Genomic DNA, 19684 nt, shown 5'->3' with positions numbered 1-19684 from the left:
AGCTTAATTGAAACGACCGCCATTTGACCTTTCGCGAAAGCGGCTGCCAAAAGAAAGCAAATTGGCTTCGCTCTTTTGTTGAGGATAGTATCAGTTGTAAATCTCGTGATTTTGGGCACTCTTTGAGAAAGTATGTCGCAGTAAAAGGGGAACTTTGACATTGCCTTTGCTTGCCTTCATTTCCTTCAGTGTGCGTATCCCGCTCACCGACTTTCCATCTCTGACAATCTCCCTGGACTAATCGCTCCGTTGCAATTTGTGACCCAATGCGAAAAAGGCCGCCTTATTTTTAATCGTTTTATGCCTCTCCAATGGGGAAAACGGCTGTGCAGGAAAAGGTCGAAAGTACGCTCTTGCGACTTTATTACAGTTATTTTGATGTTACTGTCGAGTGTTTTATCGTAAAATTATAACTTAAGGGTAATTTTGGAAAATAAGCACTATACATTGACATGGGCTTTTATGAGACAGTCATGTGCCTTGCGTGAAATGACTTGGTTGTGTTCATTGAACGATGAGGTTCATGAAATCTGGGTGTAAATTACGCACTGAGCTTCTGTTTGCGCAGTTATTGGCGTAAATTACGTCTCCGAGTTCAAATTAATTGGGATATGGGCTATAATATACCTCACATTAAAAAAAGTAAGTTTCATCACGTATCAAGTGCTAAATTGCCATAATCTTTTCATATGCCGTGACATATGTTATATGATACTTTTAAGCCCCTCGAGGTTCTAACCGAAGGGCCCAGGTTCATATCCCGACTAATGCCTTTGGACACCCCGCACAGATACCCTCGGAATGTTGGTTGGCACAGGAGAAGTTGTCACCCTACGGGCTTTGTGCAGCAAGTGGCCAAAATATCGTGAAAGCATTGCACCGTCGAAATTTGTTTTGACAATCAGATTACGTACGTAAAACTATTGTAACTTTTTAAAATCTTCGCTGCTTTATAAACAAATAATTCCAATACACTTCGAAACAAACTCTATATTTTGAAACTTAGAGCATAAAACCAACATCAAAAGCCACCATGATATCACAATTCCATTTATATCTACCACCACCACTCTTCTGAACCACCGCCATGAACTGCATCAGCGTGGATCCTGAGTTCCGCTATAGTCCTCTCCTCCCGCTCTCTTCTCCTCTGGTAAGCGCCTCCCCTTCTCTGCTTTCTCTTCCTTTCTCTGCTACACCGCCACCTTTCTTAGTCCTTATCCCAATCCTTCCTTTAAACACGTCTGCCTCCTTCAACTCTCTATACACCACTCCCCTTTTCCTTCACAACAATCCCTCACTACCATTGTCAGTTTTAAATTATACTAGCTGACCCGACGAACTTCGTACCGCCTAACAATCAATGAACTTAAGGTTTGCTCACACCATTTATAAATCAAGAGCGGCTGTATCGTTTTTAATCATGTTTAATTTATTATAATAAAATAAGGATACAAATTCAATAAAACTACGTAAATGAGTACCAAAATTGCTTGTCAGAAAGACATTTTCTTCATTGAATCTACATAGGGTGGATCGGAGCACGTTTACGCGGATTTTTTTCAACAAATTTTCTTACGTTTTAGCTTAAGAAATTTTGGGCATTGTGGTTTAATAAAGCAGTTCATGAAATAAAAATTATACGCATTCAGTTGTTGGCTATTTGCGTTATTAGCTGTAAAAAAATGTTTTTAGGTCTAAGTCTGCTGCATACACTTGGCCCAGTCAGGGGGCAGGTTGACACGACCCCAGACCGACGCTTGACTGATGCTCAAAATCGTGCAAGAAAAGCCCCTATGAAGCAGCATTCGCATTAAATGACTTAAGGCGCGCCAGTTTTAGTATCTCTGTTTGGAAAAAATGCACTGCGTAAACGTACTGCATGCGTAAACGCACCACGGTGAGCCCTACACATTCGGGTTTAATGTCTTGCGTCAAGCACCTTCTGAGAAACAACATTTTTTGTTTTGTTATCAGGCGCAAGATGAAGCGGATGAAGCTAAATAAATATAGCGAAGCAAAGCAGTTACGCAGCGAGGGGAGGTTTAGGGGGATAAACCCCACCCAAAAGCTTAGAGAATATTTTTATGAAAGATTTTGTTATTAATATTAGGGGGACGGATGACTAACAAACAAAACATATTTAACTATTCACACAGCCGCAAAACCCACTATTTTGAACTATTTATCTATTTTGTAAAATGTCTGTGGGAAGTGCCCCCACACTTCCCGCTTACCTTAGCGAGTTTTCTATACCCTACTGACCCGTGGTATTAGCTGCGCCCAAAACCCCCTATCCTAGCTACGCACTTGAAGCGAATAAAGAAATACAGAGGATGGTTTATCGACTCGTGAACATAGCACGTTAAATTGACCATGAGAAAATCATGGGTTTTCATTAGCACATGAGCACAAACAACACAAAAACTGAAAGACTGACCATGCGATTTTTTAATCGTTATCACGAATGCAACACGAATTGGAAATTGAATACGTTTAAACTCAAAAGGGCATATGAGTTGAGATCATGGAATCTACGGAATAAGGAATTCCTCACCTTTGAATTTTCCTTTGAGTAAAGTTGCGTGAATCACATTCATTACCAATTATTTTAATCACCAAACACGTTCCGTTGGATAGTTATGGTTGGTTTAGGCTTCGAAAGATCATGAACACAGAAACTACATTTTTCTGTAAATCGTGCCTTGGTAAGCCAGGTACGTCCAAGGACTTAAAATATTCAGATAGATAGTTGGTGATTTCGTCTTCGTTTGTTACACATTTAAAAGATTCGAATTCATGCGGAGTACGAACTATTTGAATTTACCTCGTTTTAGTCATCCACATCTTTGTTCTTGCTCGCTAAATCAACCATCTTTAATTCTTTTGGTGATCAATCATATTCTGGAACTCTTTGTTGATGAGCTCACCTTTCGCTGTAACTAATTTGCAATCATTCCCAGGAAATGAGTTAAAACTACTCGATTCCTCGACAGGAACACGGACATTACCGTTTGTCAACAATTGCTTGGAGATTTGTTTACAAACACGGTAGTCAAGTGTCAACTCGAGCTGGGCCACGGCTGGGCTTACAATCAGCTCGAATTAAATTTTTAAAATGTAATTTCAATTTAATTAATATTTTGAATATATTTAGTAATTAAAATGTTATATTGTTACTAAATTCAGTTATTAAAGTGGTAAAAACAAAACAAATTATTTAATTTGTAGTTTTGACCGACTTATCAATTGTTGTGTTACTATAACTCCTAAAAGCATGCCCATAGGAAAGAGATGAATTTTTTTTGAGAAATTATCCTTTTTTTAATGGCCTATATGTTAACCCCGCCTGAGACGAATCCAAAGAACCAAATCTCATTGAAATCGGTGCAGCCGTTCTCGAGTTATAAGTGTTCTAACTAACACGATTTTCGACTTTCTTTTATATATATAGATAAAAACAATATGGTGGCTTGTTTATGTTTTGTTACACTATTATTATTATCATTAAAGTATCCTATTGATTAAGGTGGTTTTCCATGGAGTACATAACCACTCTGAAATTTCCCCTTCCTTCAAGCACTTCCCTCTTCAATTCAATGTAAGGCCTAATACTCCTCATTCTATGTAAAAATTCTGTTCTCCTTCCTTTCCTTCGTTTACCCAACATTCTACCCTCTAACACTGTTTTCAACATTCCCTCTCCGCTGAGTACTCTTTCCATCAATAACTTCTAGATGGCCTAAATTCAATTCTATTCCTAATACCATAAAATAAATTCTAAGTAAACCCAGATGGTAAGCAAGGTTCAATTGCCATGGAGTGGGAAGTGAAGTTTAAGTAAATAGGCTTGCCTCATGAACATAAACATTAAATGCTGAACTCCTTTAGAAATCCCTTTAAAATCCTACATTGCTTAACTCCTTCGCTTTTTAGTTTCGGCAACAATGGCGGTGTTCTAAAATTCCCTTCTATGAACCTACGGCGCCAACCGGAGGTTAATTTTGTGAGTACGCGAAAGGTGTTTCTGCGTCCCCAAAGCCTTTAAGGCGTTTTTTTCACAGGCATGGGTTCCTTCTTTCTGCCTTACTCACATACGCTTTCAGGCATTCCTTAGGAAAGGCGTACGGGACCCGGTTACACGTTACCTCTCCCTACCTTCGCCTACTCCTCTCCTTCATGCTGTCTGGCTCCCTTTGGGCCGCGGCGCAACCGAGCTTTACCTCCGTCTTTATTACCGGCGTCACCAGAGGTCGGGAAGATAAGGAATTATGGGTTCCATAAGTGCGCCTGAATAACTGATTCCCCACCCTTTTAACTTTAACCCTTTTATCCCGGGGGTTGACGCAGTAAATATTTCCCCGGCCCACTCTCCGTCTTATCAAATATAAATGTCGCAGGATAACGCAGTGGCGCGCTCACGTCGCCCAAAACTCTGTTCCATACGTAATCGTCTTGTAGGATGGTAGGGCTCCTCGCAGATCGTTCGAGAAGAATGTACGCGCCTGTTATGGTGCCTTTAAGCTGTTTTTGACCGCATTCATCTATTGGGGCTCGTACCTTCGTTTTATATGATTTTAATCTTTACTTTTGCATTGATAAAATGCGTCCCTTGTTGCCGCTCGTCATGTGGAAGAGGTGAATGAGGGCAAAGGTCATTATCGCAATAAGAGAGGTCGAATATATAAGAGAAACCTGGTCTCAAGAGTCAGCCTGCTTACGTAGAAAGGCGCCATTCGTCATCATTACTTCGACTTGAAGGTCTTTTTCGGGAAATTCGAAGGTTGCTTTCGTTACATTTTATGAGTGTGAATTTGACACTTCCTTATGAATTAAAAGAGTGCATATATTGTCTCTGATTCATAGAGTAATTTTTGTGACTTTAAAAGAAGGTCTCACTATTTTCAAGAAATTATCTAAGCATAGCCGGAATGTTAGCCTAACTGAAAACAGCATTTTGGAGAAAATGAATGACGGTAACTTAACGATGGGTTAACTTCCGGGTGCTATGGCAACAAAGCACTAAACCAGACACATAGGCACACACAACATCGTTCATTGTCTATAGCATTCTTTTTCATTTTCAATGAAAACTATCGTCAGAAATGTGAAAAAAGTTTCTAGTGTAATTTTTCTTTGCAACGTTCACAATATATTACACATGCCAATATTTCACGCGCAAGTTCTCAATATATTTTAAACAGAAGCACAATTCACGTCAGGCATTGTAAGTTCACATAAAAAAAACAGCGCTTCAGAAAGTACAATTGTTTAGGATTTAGAGCATTTTCATTCAATGCTGTCGGCTGAGTTTGATTTTTATTGGAGGAGCTTTAAAGATTAGTTTCTGGCACCCTTAAAAATTTGTCGTGAGAACATGCCCATTAATAGGAAAAATATTTCAGCAATAGTATTAATTCAAACAGCTGTTGTAATTTTCCTCACGTGCTTTCATGATTTGCTCCACCGGTTCTAATGTTTTCACATAACTGTCAATAGCCAACTGAAGAGCCGTAAGCCAGGTATATGTATTTAAAGTAGGTATAAGGTGAAATTAGTACAGCTGTTTGAACTTTTACTATCCATGAATTTCCTCAAAGTGAACTCTTCGACAATCAATCTATTTCAGAAATTTTGATACTTCCCGGGGCTGGGAGTGCAACACATAAGATTTAATGGAGCAATATTGGCGATCAGCATTATAACCAATTAGTTGAGTGACCATATTGTTGATTATGATGGCTAAGTTCGGTATTTAGGGAGGGATTAGGGATAGCTGAGATCATTTGCGCCTTGTGAGAAGGGTTAGGAAGCAAGGATGGAGACCGACAGTCACCAAGGAGATCGCGGCTTAAAATCCCATCCGGCGGACCAATTACTGTACTTGTAGTGCCCTCCAAGAATCACTCGGGCAGGAATCGGGCAATCTCCGAAAAATCTCCGCCACTGCCGTTATTTAACGTTGTAACTCTCATATACTTCTAAAGAAGTTTTATTTAAGTACTCATGCATGTCATAGATCGTCATAGCTATCCTTTTAATTCTCCTCTCAGCTAATATTTACACACCTGCGTATTTAATCTCTTTCAAATCCTTCTTTAATTGTTCCATGTATTTTGTTCGAGGTCTTTCTTTTCTTTTCTAGCATTCCACTTGTCCCTCGATGATTGTCTTCATCAGGCCTTCATGGCTCAAGATGTGGCCTATAAGGTTGTTCCGTCTTCTTGTTAAGGCCTTCATTCATTCATATTTTCTCCTACTCTTCTTAGGACTTCCTCATCACTACCTGTCGTATATAATCAACAAACTTACATAAATGCTTCTGCACTTATTTTTTGATTTCTCTTAGTATGGTTGTTTTGAATCTGTAAGTCATTGAAAATGAAGGGAACGCATATCATGTACTTGCTTAATTGTCTTCTCTCATATTTCTTAGAAAAACATCTGCTGGGGGATCGGGTTGGTTGGTGGCTGGTGTGAAGGCTTCACACCTCATGGGGCCGGGCACGGATCCCGGCGGAGGCAGATTTTTCGCAGCCTGCCCGACCATTGCTTAAATGTTGCCAGTAGGATATTTCAGCTGTAATAGTCCGACCGTCGAATGCGACGTTCAGCCGTGGTTCCCTTGGCGCCTTTCGTTAAGATCAGGCTAATGCCAACGCCGAGTTTCTCTCGACCTTTCCTTCCGCACCCCTCCCTTACGATGGAAAGTAGCGAAGCTGTGAACGCCTCTTCGAAATAACTTACCATACCAGGAATTCGTTAGGTACACAACATCTGCGGGAAATTAAAAACTGTACTGACATGATGACAACCGATTACGAGTGACTTCTCCTAGCCCACATGACGCGGAAATATATATTTTTAAGACAAAAGCTAGGTTGGAATAATATTGGTTGAGTATTGTCAATTACAGTTAAGCGTGAACATATCCTTACTTCGCATGGCTAATATTTTGTTTATTTTCTTCCAGGTAAGGGATGCAGCGACCATTTGTGAATGACGTTCATCTTTATGGTTCTGATTAATCGTTTCGGTGAGTGATTTCCATGCTTAAGTTACTTACCAATTATTTCACTCTGTCTCACTATTTCTTCATTTAGAAAGTATTAAAAGTACTACTAACGATCTGTCTCGAAACGGTAGCTTTTTAATTTTAAGATGATCGTGATGAGTTATTCTTTAGGAAGGTCTTTGTGTCATGACATTCGTGTACATTTTAATTCATTGTGTCCAAATTTTTAGCTTCAAAGGCGATTACACGTGTCATAGCATCCGATTCTGACGGATATTAATTTATTTTATCGAGTCATCGAGGATGACCGAATCATGATAAGAGGCTTTTAATGTACTTATTAATTATCCTCGCTTCGATGCTAACACGCCTGATATATTGCTAGAATTTGACGCTCGCGAATCGGTAAATCTCCTTTCAGTCAGTGCTTTACTAAAGCTTCCTGTATTCATCCTGCCTCTGGAATTGCAATGGCCTTGTGTTCTTGATCTATACGCGTTGACATAAAATATGTCTTTGCGTACTATGGGTGTAATATTACGCCATGTGAAATCCTTCGATTCTTGCTACTGGCGTAATATTACGCAATATGTCTTTTGAAAAGTCGTAGTTTGCCATTTTTTTGCAAAGTGGTACTAACAATGATGCAAACAAATGAAAGACATCAAAATTCATTCTTTAAAATGATACCAAACACAAATCCTGGCTTCAATCGTTGGATTCTAAGAAACAACACAACATTATTGAAAGTGGCTAGCACTGACAATGAGATACAGATCTACAATAATTAGGTCAGCACGGTAATTGATATTAGTTACTTACGTTTGTCTTGACAGGATGAATTGCAAGTAAAACTTCTCGCGTTCCTTATCATTTTTCTTATGCTCCCCTGAATTGTGTTGAATTGAATGTTGAGCACGTAGTTCGAGTCATGGCGACTCAGTGTCTACAGTTTTGTTGCAGCAATAGCTCCAATAGCCCCATAATCGGCACACAAATGCCCAAGCTGATGCATGCATTATCGTGTATTTCAAAATGAAACTTTTTAAGTCGTGAGGTGCATTAACAGTATAGCAGCCCCTGGCGAATGATGAACTCACGCCCGATTTAGAAAAACATGCGGTTTGAAAATGTCGTAAGTACTACAAATGTGGCGCGGTTAAAATACAATTATATTAGTATTACGATTCGCTTTCGACTTTTGAAAGCCACCTTAGACTGTATGTATAGGTGTTGCCGCATACCGAAGATAACGCATGAATGAGTTGTTTGAAGTTGTGTCCAGATGGATCATTATCGCGGTTATATAATATTCTTTACGAACGCAGTGCAGGTCAGGAAAAAAGTTTCAAGTTACATCGCTCAGCTACTTCACCGCCCCCTTGGTTGAGTAAAAAAAAACATGGACGAAGCTCATAGGGAAGGTAATCCGACACCTTTGGAAAGAAAATGATCCTCTCCCATTTGAGTTTTTTTTCCAGTGTGGTATTAGAGGAAATGATATCGTAATACATTTCCTAAGCATTCAAGGAGTGAGCACATGCTAAGAAGTCGTGAGAATTTATGACTCAAATCGAAATACGCGCAACCCATGGGCTCTGTCATACCACTCCAATCTCTTTGAAAACTTTAATTATTAGGTAGCTACATACATTTTTAAAATATGTATATGAATTTTTTTCATATAGTAATCGGTTAAGTAGTTATTGTTATACTTATGGAAAATGGAAGAATAAACTCTGTTATGTGCATGAATATATTTATTTGAAAAAGCACGACCCGGGTTTCATAACACAGTTGCCTGACATTGTAATCATGTTATCAAACCCGAGTGGTGCTTTTTCAAATACATTCATGAACCTGACGTTCATTATTTCATTTTCCACTGTGGAAAAATTTCGCACATTTAAGTCTGACATCTTCATCTAGAAATACTATGCGTATTAAAATGGAAGAACATGTTTTTAAATAATGGCGTATAAAGAAAAATCAGTAATAAAAATATTAAATGCATTTAGTAAGCAGCTATGGCGGTTTAAGCGATTTTTTTGCACGATTATTTTTTTCTGCTATCGATCCCGTGACGGATACGCTTTATTGGCAGATGCATGGGCCCACGCATTTCGAAGCCGAGTTCCGAAAATCCCTTTCGGAGGCCAATCCGTCATCCAAGTTGTCAAACGGCGTTCGTTCGTTCTCCCGAGAGCTGAAAGAGTTGTCCCGTCACATTTACTAAGCTAGGACCCCCCGCTCTATTTGTTCTCGTCTAGCCTGTTACATCGCACGAGGGCAGCTGTCGGATCTTTCGTTCGTAGCACGTCACGCATGTCCCGCCAAGTCCATCGGAGGGATTGAAGAGGTACGATTTTTTCGCGTGGCCAACGTCCAGAGAAAATTCTTTATGAGGGCTGAGTGAACGGCAGGCTTTTAGCATAATACCCTTATCTACCGTGAGCGTATTGTGTGCAGAAAGTTACTAAGTATTTGCGGAAGGAAATACGCAGCCGTGTTTCGTTGCCTATCAAGTAGTAAGCCTCTTAAAATATGCTTCGTGAGAAGAACTTGCAGATGAACTCACCGATTCAGGAGTAAACGCACGTTTAGACATTGTTTTCACTTCATTACAGTCATATTTTCCATAAAATTTATTTTTATATCTTAAATATTTCCTGATTTTATTTATACTTATTCTTGAGGTATGTATTTTGGTCTATTTTCTTTGGTGGAATTGTTTATACCTTTTCCATGTATAGCTCGCTATTTTGCAGTAATATGTATTAGTGCAGCACTATGTAGCGATGTAGACGCTGTAGTTTAGGCTCATTGTATCTCCTAATCTAAAATCAAAAATACTGATTTTGAGGCCCGGCTTTAAGAGTGGAATGTTTTGTGAAACTTTTTTATAAACCAGTGAAAATTCAAAAATAAATGAGATTGAACGTGATGTTACTTAACTCTCCGGTATTTAGTTTGTTTTGGAATTTGTAGGTAGCCTGAGAAAAGAAAATGGAAGAAATCTCAACCATTGGCTTTACATATTCTCCTTTCTGGCGATGATATTGTTGACTATCGAAAGAAAAAACTATTCACGAAGGGGGCACTTGGCCTATAAACAACACTTGGATGCCTTTATAAAGAATCGTTTAGTGATACTTTTGCATGGTAGAATAACGCATGTCTTTTCGTTCATTTCATTAATTTTCAAAATTTGCTCTTCTAATACTCTTCTTACAAGGGGAATACACGACCTTCGCATCGCCGATCGAGCTCAAATTTTGCGATTCGGTAGTTTATGGGTACAAATGTAATATGCCGAAGCGAGACGACGCACTTCTCGTAAAATTCCGAGAAAAAAGCAATTAAAAATCGTAAAAAATGTATGTACGCTATATAAATTGTTTTGAACACCGACGTTGAACATGTGGGCGACAACCCAGTGGAATCGGTGTCCGACTGTGGAGGTGAAGGTAGCGAGATCGGTGCTCGCTCAGGGAATTTTTTCGTGTTAATTTTTAAGAATTTTACTGTATAAATTTTTGAAGTTCATTTTCTTACCTTCGTTACTACTATGGAATATATTTTTAAAAGCAAACCATGCATATTTTAACATGCCTAACAATCTACTTTTTATCTCTCATTACCATTGTATCAAATCAGCAAAAAGAAATCAAAACAAAAACAAACATGCTCACAGACAAATAAAACACAACAAATAAACTCAAAAACAGGAAACAAACCAAACACATACAAAAGTGATTCCGGTCATAAATACACATACGTCACCCCTTTCCGCTCATGCCCGTCGGCCGCGAAAAAGGGAACAAATTTGCAACACTTTCCCCAAATATTCGATTCTTCTATTACAGGTTAATCAAGTACCCACATAACATTGTATGTTTCCGGGAAAATTATTGAACATGAATGTTTGCTTCGAAGCTCGCTGGCACGAGACAACTTTTCGCAAATGTAAATGACGTGTGAAAAAATTATGGACAGTCGTTGCAGTTGTGGAAAAAACGCCTTTTCTGCTTGTTCGTGGTGCCGCAAATCACTTTGCTTTGCAAGTCTTTATGATGAGTTCCATCCTGAAAATTGCAAATATAGGATTAACTGCAGTGGTGAGGCAGTGTACTGGCCTTCCACATCCAAATCTCGGTAAAGAATTAAGGGGCATTCCTAAATTCAATCCCTGCGTGCAATGTGGATTACACTAGTTGTGCAGTACACCGTCCGTCGGATGGGACGTTAAGCCGTGGTCCCCTTGGCGCCTTTCGTTAAGAGCAGGCTAATGCCGACGCCGGGTTTCTATCCACCCTTCATCCTCAGTTCCTAATTCCAAGCTGATCCATTCCTGATTTAAATATTAAAAAAAAAAACTCCTTTAAAATTATATTCCATAGTAGTAACGAAGATAATAAAACGAACTTCAAAAATTTAAACAATAAAATTCTTAAAAATTAACACATAAAAATTCCCTGAGCGAGCATCGATCTCGCTACCTTCACCTCCACAGTCGGACACCGTAGCCACTGGGCTGTCGCCCAAATGTTTAACATCGGCGTTCAAAACAATTTATATAGCGTACCTTCATTTTTTACGATTTTTAATTGCTTTTTTCTCGGAATTTTACGAGAAGTGCGTCGTCTCGCTTCGGCATATTACATTTGTACCCATAAACTACCGAATGGCAAAATTTGAGCTCGATCGGCGATGCGAAGGTCGTGTATTCCCCTTGTTGGATCAAAATTTGGAACAAACTTGTAAGTTTGGTAACACAGATTATGAAGCTGAAATAATTGTACCTCCAAAATTTGCTTAAATCAACAACGTATTGGCGTGAAAACATTACGTGTAGTAATACCAAAGATAGGCGTATACGAAGTATTTCCTGTAATCATGCAAATTATCGACTCAGAAAATTACCCATGCTGCGACGCGAGTGTTTGCATGGGAATGCGAAATGTGTTGGCACATCCCGTTGGATTTCATTAGGCATTCAGAAGCGTCAGCTGTTTCGTCAAACGACGCAACTGAATTGTGATTTGATTCACCCGAAATCGTAGTCATCGCACAACAGGAAATTCATATGGGGTGTAAACAGCGAACTGTTCGTGAAGGTACTTCCAAATTCATCGAGGTATCAAAGCAAGCCATTTGACGAAGCTTCAGCGTGTTTGTATGACATATTTTGGATTGCATCGAAAGTATGTTTTTATCCCATTTTTTTCGTTTTCATTTCCCTCTTGTGGGTTTTACAAGGGAAAAACCATAATATCCTATGAATACTCGGCCATATGACGTTTAACGTAATTTTTTGTGCTGTATTTGCTGAATTCAGTACGGGTTTGATCAACAGTTTAATGACGACTAACAATCTTGTTTCTTTAGAAAAAATTCCAAATGGTGTACATTCATATGGATTGTTATGGGTATTCATGGATTAGTCTGCAGAATATTTTCAAATAATTTGATTCTTCAGCGGATGCCAATTGCTTTTTCTGGAAAAGATCCATCTCGTACCTTCAATCTAAGTTATAATTTCTCCCTCGCGAAATACTAGCTGTTTTTCCTTACCTATTACTTATTTCGATGGTTTCTGTTGGTTTTTAAATTAATTTACTTTTATTTGGAAGACGAATAAACTTATATTTTTGCTGTTGAGATGCTGAATTTCATTTTTACCAAGCGTATTTTTCATTAGTTTTATTTTTTTAATTGAGCATAATTCTTCGTTTACTCAAAAAAAAGCCTGCGATTATTTGATACAGAATTGTACCTTCTGCATTTTTCTGTGCTCCTCTTTCATTTGTTTTCTTCTCTATTTTGGGATCATGGCCCGCTGCCCTCCACTGACTGAATGTATGTTATATTTATGGAAGTATTTTTTCATGAGAAACCCTGTGAAATGGCCGGTATTGAATATTATATTAGTCGCAATAATGCTGACAAATAATAATATCCCCAACTGGAGGCATATACAGTAATCAGTCTGCTTCCTTCTCTAAGATACTACATCTGCATACAACCCCGCAATCCGCCACAGCAGACAAGGTAGGGGGTTTTACTACACCTGTCTGTAAAAAAGGCAAAAAAGATTGATCTCAATGAAGTTTCACTAAACATGAATTAATTTCCTTTATTGTTTGTGGAAAAATGAATTCCCATAATTATTCGTTCAGAAAAATATCTCTCTTAATTTATCGTTTCTGTCAGACCTGGAAAGATGGAGGGTTTCTAATGTAATGTTTTCCGTATCGCTCTTAAAGATATCTTTTCCCAATTACGAAACAATCTAAGCTTAGCGCGCACTCTCCGAATATCTAGGGGTTCCCTGTCCAATTCCATTAAAATCTGTGTCTGGTTTTGACAAATCGCCCGATTTCCGAGTGTATTTATTTAAGTCAACGGATTATTTTTTCTACGCCGGATTGCATATGCTAGCTGCATTTTCAAGTTGAGACCGGACGAAAGAAAAAAAAAAAACAGTTCTTTCCTACTTTTTTATCCGAAAATGTGTATTCTCCACCATACGACCGATGAATACTATTTATTTTTGTTAATGGCATGTTTCTTAGCATCCATGCAACAAGCTTATGGATGCGGTTTGCCGTGCTTTATTTATATGTATATGCTTCTTTATTTGTGACAACGTTGGTAAAGAGGGTAAATTGCTGGGCTCCTCCTTATGCCTTCCGATGAACAATTTCTCTGTCCGCCTTCCCTTGCATTAGCTCCGCTCTCTATCGATAAAGACCGACCTATGCGTCGGAGTAGGTAATGATCGTGAGTGATTCTTCATCTTTTCATTCAGTTGTATATTATTTTCATGCATGCACCCAAATGATTCCCGAGAAGTATTTTAGGTCGCTTTGGTACAGAGCGCGGAGACTATCGTCCTAAATGTTTGTTAACCCTCGCTCCGGGCTGCCCCGATTATTTGCTTATTGTGCGTTCGTGCCGTAGAGGAAAAAATGTCACTAAGTTGCTCTGAAACGGTGCTCGTCATTGCTGCGCCCTCCCTTTTTTCTGATGCTCTCCGTTAAGTCTTTGGGGATTCGGGACGGAGGGAGGGTTGGTCGACCGCCAAGAGGCGAGGGGTCGCTGCATGGGGAAGGATGCGACCGTGCCAACGCAGAAACACATGCGGGAGAGAGCTTAAGAGTCCAACCCCCGGCCTCATTAAGGAAATTGCAGCCGCTTCCCTTACGCCGCTTACTTAACATTTTTCACCGCTGTGGCGGTAGGGGGATTTGCTGTGCGGGTATTTTTTTTCTGAAAACCACACTTTACGGTTAGAATATTACTCATATCTATCTCCATACGCGGTCGGCGTATGATTGTAGCCTGGGATGGGAAGTAACTGAATAACTTGCTACGATTTTGTTTCATGATACTTTTACTTGAAACTGTTTCTTTAATTAATATCTATTTATGACGTTTTATCTTCACATCTTATTTTGAAAGTAATCGTTAATTTTTTACCACTCCTGGTAATGCCTTTACTATTTTATAACACAAAAGGTACACAAGAAAAAATTGAGGATTGAAAACCACTTCGCAATAGATGCGCATGCTTTAATCTATAAGACTACTTTATGGATATTTATGAATTATAACTATGACTGATTATATTAAGTATTTACTAATTCCTTTTACACCCTACTGTGTTTGCTTCATCGGTGTTTGAATCGCATTCTTTGACTTTCTAGCTATTACATTTTGTTTGGCCTTCACTGCCGTGCGAGCCCTGGGAGGTCTGTAAAATTTCTGAAATGTCAGAGATGACGGGTATTCCGATTACCTATTCTACTACTAAGTTTATAGGCGTGATTCTTTAGGTATGGCTATCCTGATCGTTTTCATTTTCATAGATGTAGCTGTATATTTCATATTATTTGTGTAATTATCATGTTAAGAGTAAAGTAGTAGACTAAATTTAAGTATTTTAGTAAATTAAATACTACAAGTGACAAACTTTGAAAATATTTTGAAAGTAATATAAATATAAAATGTGTTGGCCCAATTCGGATGGCCTCTGTAATCTATGGCAGAATTTTCCGATCCGTATTCTTCCATTCATTCATGATGTATATCATTACCTTTCTGTTTCCAAACCACATGGTGGATGAAATATTATTTGCGACAATGCCCGCCTCTAATCCTCTAGTGATGGAAGCACCCCCACAAAAGTTTGATCGAAATAGCCCCGCGGAATTTTTAAATTGCTCTTCATATCTCTTAATAAGCACAGAGCGTGGCACTGAAAATAATAAGTTACCTTTGAAAATGAATTCAACAAATATAAAATTGAGCTCTTATAATCAGGTCAAAAAATAGAGCCAATCAAAGAAATGCTTGCAAAACAAAAAATAAATCGACAACTAAAGTTCTTTTTATTGCATCAATGCTTCAGTACTTTGTAGGAAAATTCTTATTGTTCTAAACAGCCATTTTCTTCTATCCAGATTCAGCTAAACACACTTCGGTCAGATTCTTGCCGTGAGGGAGGTAAAAGAACCGGCTCGGACAGAAATGGTGAAAAGTCATTAGCAAAAATCTCGTTTAGTAACTTATGACCATTAAATACAAAATATTTCACAATATCGTAACTTTCCGTAAAATCTGTGGTTGCAACCCAGTCAAATGTAAAATGTAAAATTAATTGTTTGAAATCCGCTCCACAATTACTCTCTACGATATGCTTGGAAAACAAAATGTATGGAAACGTAGGCACGTATTATCGGCAACAATTGAATTCACTATTACGTTTGATTGATACCTACGCCATCTTTGACATCCAGAGCGACCTGTACATCTTTATGTGCTGGAAGGGGCGCAACGCTGGTGTTCTTTTACAGGCATATGCAACATCAACCCCACGCGTACGGTCAGCAGATGGGAATTAAGTGAATCCAAAGACAATATTGGCATTTACTCCGCCAGTGGGTCCCTTCGCGTTTGCGGTTTGAGCCGAGTGTACTCATATTCGTTACATCGGCGTTTTCTTCACTTTGCATCCCTTTATTCGGAAACGGTAAAGACTACCCTCCTACGGGATCGCTATTATAGGAAAAAATTTAAAATTTTCTATATTTTTTCTCTCCCTACCGTTCGGTATATGCTTGGAGTGTCTTTTTATTTCTATATGGGCTCGCGAAATCCATCGTGGAAGTACGGCTGGCGCTAAGTGTGGCTATGTCGTGGGATTCCTCTCCTATATGTAAATAACTATCGACGACCGAGTCGCGAATATTACGCCGACAAATGTTTGCGCGCGTTGCGACCACTCTCACCGCTTATTTTGCGAGGATGGTGGCGGGAGCACCTGGAACAATTGGACCGAGAAAAAATTCATCGTGCGGCGTGATATCGAGAGCACTCTGAAATTTCATAAACGGATCTGCATTGACACTTCACTTATTGCTCCAAAAAAGTGTTGTCACCCTTGTATCTTGCTTGTTTTGAGGAGAAAAGTTCACTTTAATTTTTATTTTTTGTGTTGAAATGTTGTGACCTATGGGGACATGGAGTCTCCCGCGAAATCCATGGATGTCCAGTCAAATTAAAGGCACGATCGAGGAAAATTTTCGAAATTATTAGAGGAAGAAAGTACAGGACAATAATTGAATGAAAACTATGACATGGGATTAGGAGGAGGCAACTGACAGCTGAGGTCATTTGCGCCATGGGAGAAGGGTAAAGAGGGAAGGATGGATAGAAACCGGGCGACGGCATAAGTCTGCTCTTAACGAAAGGAGACAAGGGGGCCATGCTCAACGTCCCCTCCGACGGACGGAATGCTGAACTTAGAGTGTCCTGCTCAAAGCATTCAATTAATTAATAAAGCAATAAGGTAATTAAAAATTTGACTGAGATGATTCGTATATCCACTAGGGTTATATTGCTTTGAAAATTGAGAATAGATATCTTTAGGAGCGATACAGAGGACATCATCTTAGTGGCCCTCTATACTCCCAGGTCCGACAGAAGCGATAAATTAAGACAGATATTTTGTCGAACGGATAGATATCCGAATTATTCCTTCCCCCGAACAGTGAAGGGCTTTAATAATTAATGCTAAGTAGCCGTAATTTTGTTTGAGCATTTAGTTTTTACATGTTGACGGCTGGTGTCTTAACACCCCCTACCACACGCCTTTTTAGGCAGCTTGGGGCGTTGTTTGTAGATTTAGAAGTAGGGATCGGGCAGCCTATGAATTATCTCCGCCACCGCCGGAATTCGAACGCGGACTATCTGGATGGGAAGCTAACACTCTAGTCACCATTCCAACCCGATCACTCATGAAAAATATCGCCGAAGGATGAGTGTTAAGGAGGAACGGCAAAGGAAGTCTGATATGCATGGAACAGATGATGTAAGATGTAAAAGAGAAAAAATGTATGGGAATAGATCATTCCATAGTAGAGTTGAGTAGAAAGCTGCGTAAAACCAATCTTGGGATTACTGACCGTTAATGATTATGATGAATTACGATTCGAAAATAGAGGGTAGGTAATATTGAATATGAGGTTAGTACCTACGTACACCCTTCCTCTCCGAACTCACAGCATTTCGCTCTTTCTCTGCGTTTGGTTGACTGTGTAAGGGCCTCAATTCGCTCTTTTTTACGACGGCAGCATCATGAGTTTATGGGAATGACAAGGGCGCGGGTTGAATCGAGGCTGGAGTGCAATGGAAATCAATAGATTTTGTGTTCGCCTTTGCTCATGCTGCATGCATTTTTATGTCCGCTCCGACGTCGACGAGTGCTGCCATTGAGCCGGGAGAAATGCAAAACCTAAAGATTTCCGATACACCTGACCCCGTAATTCAGTCATTTTATCCCATGACCACGTTCTACAGACCTTGGTTTCCTCCCGCAAGCAGTTTTTTATAACTCTCATCTCTTTTGCCCGCCAGTGTTGTACCGTACCATCCAGTAATATGAAATTACCTTTGCAGGAATAAAAAATTGACCGTAAGGGACGGGGTTTGAATAAACAAATTTTGAAACCAATAAAAGTACGAATGAGTAGCTAACAAAGTTTTCGCTTAAGCTGGATCCAGTTTTTAATTCGAAATATGTCGGTCACAACTTTTCGTATGTTTCTTTATGTTATTCCTGTTTTTAATGATCTTTATCAAAAAAATCTTCGTTTTAATATTGCTTTTAGCACACGCACACGTATGTTCTTTTAAGAGATAACTATGATTGGGGCATGTTATTGAATTTATTTTATTCTATTGTCATAGCATTCTTGCACACTATTTTTTTATCATTTTGTATTCCATGAACTTAGTTACATAGAAATTCTAAATATTGACACCAAATCGAAAATTTTAGGAATCGATCTATTGTTTTGTTCGTCCTATGAAAGTTTTTAATACTATTATAATTATGAAACGCACCCTTATGCCTTGCATATTTAGGAAAGTTTGCTAAGAAACCTGGGGAATGGAGAGTGCAATCTTGGATCCTAGTCTCCGTGAGGAAACATTGGGTAAACTGATATTTTCAATCAATGCACGCGTAGGGTACGTAATTACCATTAATTTATTATTTTGAAAGTTCTGTTGGAGTGACTTTCAATCTAAGAATAAGCAACGAGTTTATGGTCGACTATATGTTTCTGTAGAAACGATTTTGACTTGATGTGGAATGAGTGAATGGGGTTTATAATTATTCATAATTATTCAATAAAAAAAATGAACTCACCACTAAAGAGCTCTTTCCACCATTTTCACATTCAATATAAGTTATATTTTAAAAATTATTTTTTCTAAAATGCAATAGAAAAGCCAAAAGCCTTTTCAGTTCAGGGTTTCTCCACAGAAATAAACGGTGATTCGTTACCTCAGTTGAAATCTGGATTATTTTCCCTCCTCGGGTACTTAAAGTCTATTAAAAGTGAAAGTTAACCCTTAAAAGACCGAACTAACTTACCAACTGTTTTTTATTATTTTTTGAATATCCTATTTATTATACAACTAAAAAAGAAATTTTATGAGAGAAACCCCAAACAAAAATTTTTAAATGAGTTTTCAAGCATTTTCGCGATTGGAACACCTCACAAAAATTTTTCTATTGCTTGAAAAATAAAAATACCTACACTTGACCAAAAAGCTAATTTTAATAACGTAATATATATTGATCATTTGAATAAATGATTATTTCTTACAGGAGAGCGAGTGTAGGGAAATATGGAATAAACCACATACTAACCACAGAGGTACCTAATGAAAATAACCAATTTTGAAAAGGTGTAATTTACGACCAATGACAAGTCGTGCGATTCACTATAAAAAAATAATTCCATGCTTTATTTAAATAACAAAAGCTATAAAAGCAATCACAGATACGAAATGTAATTTTCATGAATTTTTACATATCTATTGCCAAATGGGAACATTTGACTGTAAACGATTAAAGTGCACTTTTGCGCCGTTTTATTCATCTTCTCACCTGAAATCTCAAATTACATTGGCCAAAGCTAATATTTGAACCTCGACCTATTACTTATGTGCACTCAATTATTGTAGACAGCGAGGTAACGACAGATAAGCGTTGTAGGATTAACTATTAATTCAGCAATAATTGAATTTTGTCCCCTCTTGCAAGCCAATGTGTTGCAATCTCTCTTCTCTGTGATCATTCCCTCTCCATGGGGG

The sequence above is a fragment of the Ischnura elegans genome, chromosome 10 (genome assembly GCF_921293095.1).
Source record: "Ischnura elegans chromosome 10, ioIscEleg1.1, whole genome shotgun sequence".
In the NCBI taxonomy this organism is placed as follows: Eukaryota; Metazoa; Arthropoda; class Insecta; order Odonata; family Coenagrionidae; genus Ischnura; species Ischnura elegans.
The sequence above is the reverse complement of the archived record's forward strand: the minus strand, read 5'-3'. Positions refer to the sequence as shown.